Genomic DNA, 9,007 nt, shown 5'->3' on the forward strand with positions numbered 1-9,007 from the left:
ATGAGTCAATTTTGAAACGATAGAGACTTAAATAGGACGATTGAAATGTTAGGGACAACTTTGGAACTTACCCCAAACATTGAGGACAAAAGCGATACTTTACTCTTTAATAAAAAAATGAACATCTATATAGACAAATAATTTAATATAAAAACTAATTTTTTTAACAAAATAAAACTTTAAAGAATGATTTGATAATTAAAATTTATTAAAAAATTAAAATAATGTTTCATAAAAATTTCCTTAAATATCGATCCAGTCAAAAGTTAATTAGCACCAACTTACTATGACCAAGACTAGTAATTTTGTTCGATCTAAGGCATGATGACGAATAATTTTACATTCTAAATAAAACCAGTTTAATAAAATTTTGTTGAATCAACGGTTATCTTTCATGTAAGGTGAATTTGCTTTATCTATGGTCATAAACATGAAAAATGTTTATTTGTTTTTGTCAATGGCAAGTTTTTTATTTTTTGTTATTAGGATCTCTTCCACCGCTAAGTGGAATAGATACATAATGAATTAATTATGATATTAATGATAATAAAAATTTCAGGATAGTAATAACTCACATTATAATAACTAGACTCTGCAAGATACACAAAAAAAATTTATAGTATACATTTAAAAATGTCGTATTATTTATAAATTAATTAAATAATATATAAATTAATATTAAATTTAAAAATATTATATAAAGTATTAATTTTATGATTTGTATATATAATTCAATATAGTTATTCAAATAGAAAAAAATATGAAGTGAAATATTATGTATTTAAAAAAATATATAGGTATTTGATATTGTAATCATACAAAATTACATATTCATTTTTTGTTTTTATTTTTATATTATTTGTAATTAACAGACTTATTAATCTTCTTATATTGTGTTCGTTTTCAGGCATCATTAATAAGAGGGCTTCTTAACAATAACTTTAAAAAATTACTTTTTAATCATAACTTACAACTAAGATTTTAAAAATTGGTTTGAATTGGCTGATCGAACTGTAAATCGACAGAAAAAAAATGAATGAGTTAAATATCAAAACTAAAAAAATTCAAAAATCGTCATTTAACTGTCGAACTGGCTAGAATTAGTCGGTCGAACTGAATCATGACTCGGCCGGTTCTTAAAAACGTCGTTTTGGATGACTTAAAAAAAAAAGAAAACCTAACGCGTCAGTGCATTACCCCCTTCCCCCAACACCTCCTCATTCGTGAATGACACACTCAGAATAAGAAGCAAAGCTCAAAAATCGTCCCAAACCAAAACACTAGCTTCTTCAACGGCTCTGCTATCGCCATCCGTGGTTGTCGACACCTCCGTGGCTTCCTCCTTCCCCCAGTTCCGAACCCAGGCCCTCTCTTCTAGTTCGGCACGTTGTTCCCATCCTCTATAGCTTCTTTGTTCGAGGCTTAGAGCAGCTCGCTGTCGTATCGCGTTCGTCACGCTGGTCGCCGTCGTCTCGCTGCTCGCCATCCTGCTCTCCTTCAAAGGTTAGTGACACTGCTTTCACTTTTTCGGTTATTCTTTTTATGCTCTGTTTAGTGATTTCTGAATGTAAAATTGTGAATGGAAATCAAATCATTGATTTTGTGTTATTGAAATTATTGCTAAAAATGGATTTGTTACTCTGCTATTACTTTTTTTAATTTCTGAGTATGCTGATTTTGAATATTTTTTATAGGTTTATTGATTTCTGATTTGGGGTGATTAATTATTGCTGTTTATTAAATTTTTTTGTTGATTGTTCTTGATTCTTGGCTCTATTCTGTCTGTTGTGCTATTGGTAATAGTATTTTTTATTTCACTTATGGTTTTATGGATGATTATTTGATTGATTTATTGATTTTAATTATGGATAATAGTATTAATCAAGAAATAATTACTGATAATAATAATAATAATAATAATATGTCTGTCAATCCTCCTATTTCGAATGATGCTGCTAATCCTATTTAGTTATTTTTTTACTATCTAACTTTTAAGTTTGTATTTTGATAAGATCATATGGATTTAGTTGATGATATTTTATGTACTGTTTTAAATTTGGAAAATATTTTAAGATTTATATTAGATTATAATTATATTTTAAGATGTTTATTATTATTTTATTTTAAAACGGTTTTTTCGGTTGAACTACGGTTGGACCAATAAATTAATAAACCAATGACTAGAGTAGTTTGATGATCGGTCCGATTCTTAGAACCTTGCTTATAACCGTTGTGTTACCCTTTTTTTTTTCATTTACTTGTGTTACTCTTTTGCAGATTTTTAGCAAATTTAGGTGGTTCGACATTTAGTAATCTGGGAGTCAAATCTACTCTTCTTGTACTTACTAATTTTTTGAAAGTGCATCAAAGGTTCTTTTAATTGATTAAAATGATAAAGAAAAATTTGAAAAGTAAAAAAATAACTTTAAAAAATAAAATAACTGAAAGTAAATGAGATGACATTTAATTTAAAAAAAAGCAAGAAACTATATTCGATAAAATCGAAGGACTTTAAAATCAAATACAAAGTACAAAATCTTTTAAAAAAAATGAAAAGAACAAACTTATTGGAAAGATAAATTTGCAAGAAGATAAAGGTTACAAGAAATTTAAAGTAAATGTAAAAAACATGGAAGGAACTCTACAGAAAAAAAAAGTTCTTAGCAAACTCAAAAATTTACTGAAAATATAAGAATACGAGAGTATTTTCTGAAATAAGATTTCAATCTCTATTCCTTCCAATCTTCATCTATTTATAAGACTCTTCGACTAATTAAGTTCAAATATATTTTCAACGTGCATTAATCTTTAGGTAACCGCGCTTTGAATGATATGAATAATTATCTTCACTCATCAATCTTCTTTGATAAGATTTGTCGTTCAACCTTACCTCTCTCTTCGATGAATCCCTTTCGACGAAAGAACCTATCAAAGATACTTCTATTTGTTTTACATTTTACTAACTGTTACCCTTCTTTTTTTTTTGGTATTTAGTTACCCTTCTATTTTGTCATGGCATGTTACCTTATTTTTTTGGAAAATGCTATGTGTCCTTTAAAATTCAGCTTTCAATTAGCCTTTTAATTCAAATAATATTATTTAATTAAATTTTGATTAAAACACATTCCTAGTTTGTAGCTAAATATGTTAGTAATTAAAATTAATTCAAATTTCAAATACTAAAATTTCTCTAATTTTCTACTCACTTTATAAAGTAGTTATTTTATCATTTTTTCATTTTCTTTGTACGTTTTTTCCTCTCTCTTGTAAATTCTCTCCTTCTTCTTTCTCACGTTCTTCACAAAAATCTCCACAGAAGAATATTACAGGTAAATTTACTATTTCATATTTAATATTTTATTATTATTATTAGATGAGTCGTGCTATTTTGTTCCTATTTCGAGTGACTTGCATGCTAACTCAAACTCAAAACTTATTCATCATCATTGTCGAATGAAATTTTAATAAGATTATATCAACATTTGAATTAAACAATAAATAAATTACCAGTCTATGTATCAATATTCTTTTCTTCTTCTTCACTTTCTTTTTTCTTTCTTTCTTTTATTTTTTTTAATCTTTATCTCTAAAATGATTAGAAAAGACCACCAACATAAAATAATTAGACCGAATTAAAGATAAATAAAGGAGCAATTGTAGGTATTCGGGAGAAAAAAAAGATAACAAATAAAACTTTAATAAAGGTTTATAGTTTTCAACAATTTTTTTTATTATTAGTTGGATTTTTTTATTACTTATTTGAATATTAACGCTTTTAAAATTATTAAAATGTATGTTCATAAAAATTAATTTTTTTAATTGTAACACATCTAAAATTATTAAGTTATACAAAAAATATTTTTGAAACACATCCAAAATCATAAATCTAAAATTTAAATTTAAACATTAAAAATAAAATTAATTTTTTATATCTTATTCAATAAAAACTCATCTAATATTTTTCTTTTTTTAATAGTTAGATTTTTTAGTTACTTTTTTTAATATTAACACTTTTAAAATTATTAAAATGTATGTTCTTACAAATTTGTTTTTGTTTTCAATTGTAACACATCTAAAATTATTAATTGATACACAAAATATTTCTGAAACACATCCAAAATCATAAATCAGAAATTTAAATTTAAACGTTAAATATAAAATTAATTTTTTTATATCTTATTCGATAAAAACTCATCTAATATTTCTTATTTTTTTATTATTTGTTGGATTTTATCGTTACTTATTTGAACATTAATGCTTTTAAAATTATTAAAATATATATTTGTAAAAATTGGTTATTTTTTTAATTATTACACATCTAAAATTATTGACTTATATATAAAATATGTTTAAAATATATCCAAAACCATAAATCTAAAATTTAAATTTAACATTAAAAATAAAATTTTTTTTATATCTTATTCGATAAAAATACATCTAATATTTTTTATTTTTTATTAACGTTTTTAAAATTATTAAAATAAATAATTAAGCTAAATTTTTTAGATCTTATTCAATAAAAGTATATCTAAATTATTAACAAATTGAAAGATTTTCAGGTATGCCAATGTACTTGGCTGACATACCGGTATATAATGATTGTATAGCGTTGAGATATTAATTTAATATGCTAACGGCATAGATTTAAATGGAAACTTTTCACATGAGCATGCATCTGAGTATGCAGATCATGGTGAGTAGTTGACCTGCTGTGGCGTTATCCGAAGAAAAAAGAATGGAGTTTTTTAGTTTGTCCCGAGGTAGTATTATCTTGAGCGCGGCTGCTAAACGGCTTATGTTTCGGCTTCAAAATAATCAAAATGAGGAGAGTAGGAGGGTCATTGAGTAGAAATTTGCATGGCAGAGGCAAGATGTTAGGCATCAAGGACTAATTTGTCCATTAAAAATTTGTTTTTCATCCACATCAACAACTAAAATGGACACCTAACACTCTACTCTTCCAGGTCAGCATGTTCCGTTGTTGTTTTGAAGCCCAAGTCGACGGAGGATCTAATTGTCATGCGTTTTAAAATGTGAAGGATCGAAATGTATTTTCCAATCTTGAGAAACGAAAATGTCCTTGTTTTAAAAGGTCAATGACCTATTTGTCTTTTACTCTAAAAATAATACACATAATATATAAAAGTCTAAAATATCTAGTGATAATTTTTTATCAATGTCAAAATTAGATAACCTAACTTAGTTGCAATTTTTGGCTTAATCAAAAGATGAGTTGTTACATGATGATAAGATTAAGTTAATATTTATCAACTTATCATATAACTTAATAAAATTATGCAAGATGACAACTTGACAAGATCAAGTTGATCAACTTGGTATCATGATTGTTAGAAAGGGGAGAGGGAGCAATAGAAAAAATGTTTGGGAGTATTCAAGTTATGTAAAATGATATAATATAAAAGGGGATTTATAGGTGCTAAGAGAATCAAAATAATAAAGACATAATATCCTATAATAAATATTAAGATATGTTAAATAATACTAATTGATCCTAATTATACTCTAATGTCCCTCTTCAAACTCAAGTGACAATTTGAGTTTGAAACTTATTTGAAACAACTAAATAAAAAAATATATAAACTGATAGAACGGGTGCAGACGGAACTGCCTGAAGAAAGCACAGACGAAACTGCCAGAAGGAAGCACAGACGAAACTGCCAGAAGGAAGTGCAGAGGAAACTGCCGGAAGGAAGCGCAGAGAGAACTGCCACAAGGAAGCGCAGAAGGAACTGCCACAAGGAAGCGCAGATAGAACTGCCGGAAGGAAGTGTAGACGAAACTGCCAGAAAGAAGTGTAGACAAAACTGCCGGAAGAAAGTGTAGACGAAATTGCCAGAACAGAATGCAGATAGAGCTGCCAGAAGAGAACGCAGAAGGAACTGCCGCAAGAGTGGCCAACTGCCAAAAAACTGTTGAAAAGATGGCGAACTACCGAAAAACTGTTGAAAAGTAACAAATTGCGAAGAGATGACAAACTATCGGAAGGTGAAGAAAACATATGGTTTCTCCATGAGAATAAGTAAGTAGTAGATGAGCTAATCGGTGAGGTCAGAAGAGTATTAAAGCATTGACAAAAGAGAAGGAAAAAAAAGGCAAGAAAGAAAAGTATGAGAAGTATGGTGATTTGACCAGAAGAAAATCAACTTATCCTCCTCAAGGAGGATACCATGACTCTGATATCATGTTAGAAAGGGGAGAGAGAGCAATAGGAAAAATGTTTGTGAGTATTCAAGTTGTGTAGAATGATACAATATAAAAGGGGATTTATAGGTGCTAAGAGAATCGAAATCATAAAGACGTAATATTCTATAATAAATATTCAGATATGTTATATAATGCTAATTGATCCTAATTATACTCTAACAATGATAACTTAAACAAGTGGTGATTTATTTATTTGTCGTATCATTGCTTTTAGAAAACTATATATAGGAGTTAAGGCATTTATTAATGTAGATTATGTTTTGCATAGAATTAATGAGTAAAAATTAAAGAGAAAATTAGTAAAGTTTTTCGTATGTGTAATTCTTTTATATGAATTTTTATATTATGTAAGAGAGTATTATAGACTTCTTTATTTATTTTGAAAGATTATAATTTTACCACTTATCTTTTATAGATATAATGTCAATTTTTTTTTGTAGATTTATTAAAGATACGGCTAAAACAAGTCCAATAATTTTGTACGTATTAAATGTGTCACTTCTTATAAATTATTAGATTTATTAAATAAAAAAATATTATAAAAAAGAGTATTGATAGATTTTATAAATATAGAATATATTAGTATATATATAAATAAATATTTTTAATATATAATATTTTAAAAAGACATGTAATCTTTCATTTTAAAATAAATAAATATAAAATATATAAAATATTATTTATTAAGATTAATTATTATACAATATTTCTTAATTACATAATATAAAATAATTAAATTATTTATTAAAAAATTTAAAATATTGTAATAGTTAATTTTGTTAAAAATATATTATTATATAATACATTTTTTATTTAAATATTTGTAAACATATATTTTATTTAAAATATTATATATAATACAAGAAAATGTTGAGTTTTTTCACACTTTTAATCAAACATTTTTGAATTTTATAAAACCTGCAAAAATAATAATTAATTAGTAAATAAATTAATAATTAATTAAAAAATTAGAAAATAGAATTTTATAATTTAAGGGGTAAGTATTGTTTTGGTCCCTAACGTTGGGGGTCAGAATCGAAACCATTCCCGACGTAATTTTTGATTTAGAATCATCTTTAACGTTTTTTTTCGTATTAAAATCGTATTTTTTAATAAAATTTTTAATTTAATTCCTAAACTACCCCTATTTTAATAAAAAAAAAACTCGTTTTGGAGGAGGGGCAAAGGAAACGCGTTGCGGGTGGGGGGAGGGGAGGGGAAAGAAAACGTGTTGGTGATGGGGGAAAAGAAAACACAGGAGGGAGGGGAGGAGTCCATCGCCATAGCCGCCGCCACCATCCAACACCTGCATCGTCGCCGGTCCGCCCACGAGCCGCCGCCAGAACCACGACCAGAGGAAGACGTCGCCGCCTTCCCTTCATGCATGCTTCTGCTGCCACCGTGGAGTGCGTCGCCGGGAAGGGGAGCCCGAACTGCCGATCTACCCAGCCGTGGAGTGTGTCGCCACCGTTCATGCATGCTCCTGCTACTGCCGATCTACCCAGCCGCCGTCACTCCGTCGCCCACGAGCTGCCGGTGGTCCTGCTTCGCCTTCTGCATCTGCTTCTTTGTGCTTTGAATTTCTGATTTGGCTTTGTGCTTCTCTGTTGATTTGGCTTTGTGCTTGAATTTTCTGCTTCTGCTTCTCTTTCTTGTTGAATTTTCTACTTTGTGCTTCTGCTTGTGTTGATTTAGTTATTGGATTTGTTGAATTTGTATTGATTTGTGCTTGTGGTAAATTTGTGTTGATTTGTTGATTTTCTGCTTCTCTGTTGATGCTGTTATTCTTGGAGGTGGAGGTGGAGGTGGAGGTGGAGGTGGAGGTGTTGGTGCTGGTGTTAATGCTGGTGTTAGTGTTGGTGTTGGTGCCGGTGCCGGTGCCGGTGGTGGAGGTAAAGGTGCCAGTAGTGATGAAGGGTATTTTTGTCCAGAAAAATTTAAAAGGACGATTTTAATACGAAAAAAAACGTTAAGGATGATTCTAAATTAAAAATTATGTCGGTGATGGTTTCGATTCTGGCCCTCAACGTTAGGGACCAAAATAATACTTACCTCATAATTTAATGAGATAGAGCTAATTAAAATAAGAATTTTAATACTAATTTTAAAGAATTTAGCCTAAAGTTGAGTCGAACGGACCAAACCGATTGAACCGGGTCCATATTGGACCTAAGTCCAACCTATATATCATTACCCTCACCCTTTGTTTAAGCAACAAAGATCCTAAAAGAGAGAGAGAGAGTGCAAAAATGGTGTGAAGGATGGGGAAGAGAACCCTCATGTAACACTATTCACTCCCCAATTGTTTGGTTCATAACTTTCAATCCGGAACTCCGATTGACGAGCTGTTTGTGGCCACACGTTCGTCTCAGAGTTCTCTTCAATTTTATCCAAACAAAAAGGTATGTATTTCTCTAATTTGTGCCCAGTTCTCCATTCAATTCTGTTTTCACGTTTTAGTTATGGGTGTTGAGTGATTTTGATAATTTTAGTGGTTTAGTTACAATCTAACATGGGATGATTGTTGTATTTTACCTCAATAATCAATAGGTAAGGTAAAAAAACTCTAAACCCTTGTGATTTGCCCAATTTTGTATGTCTTTGTGCTAAATTGTTAAATTGTATGAACTAGTTAAATTTATGTTGAATTAGAGTTGAATTTGTCAAATTGGAGCTCTTGGAATAAACTTTTGGTGGCTGAAATCATTGGGTGTGGATTGGAGTCTTTGAAGCTTGAATTGTGGTGGTTTTGAGCTTAGGGAAGAATCGGGTAAGGTATGGT

This window comes from Arachis ipaensis, chromosome B6 (genome assembly GCF_059453495.1).
Source record: "Arachis ipaensis isolate K30076 ecotype BB chromosome B6, ASM5945349v1, whole genome shotgun sequence".
In the NCBI taxonomy this organism is placed as follows: Eukaryota; Viridiplantae; Streptophyta; class Magnoliopsida; order Fabales; family Fabaceae; genus Arachis; species Arachis ipaensis.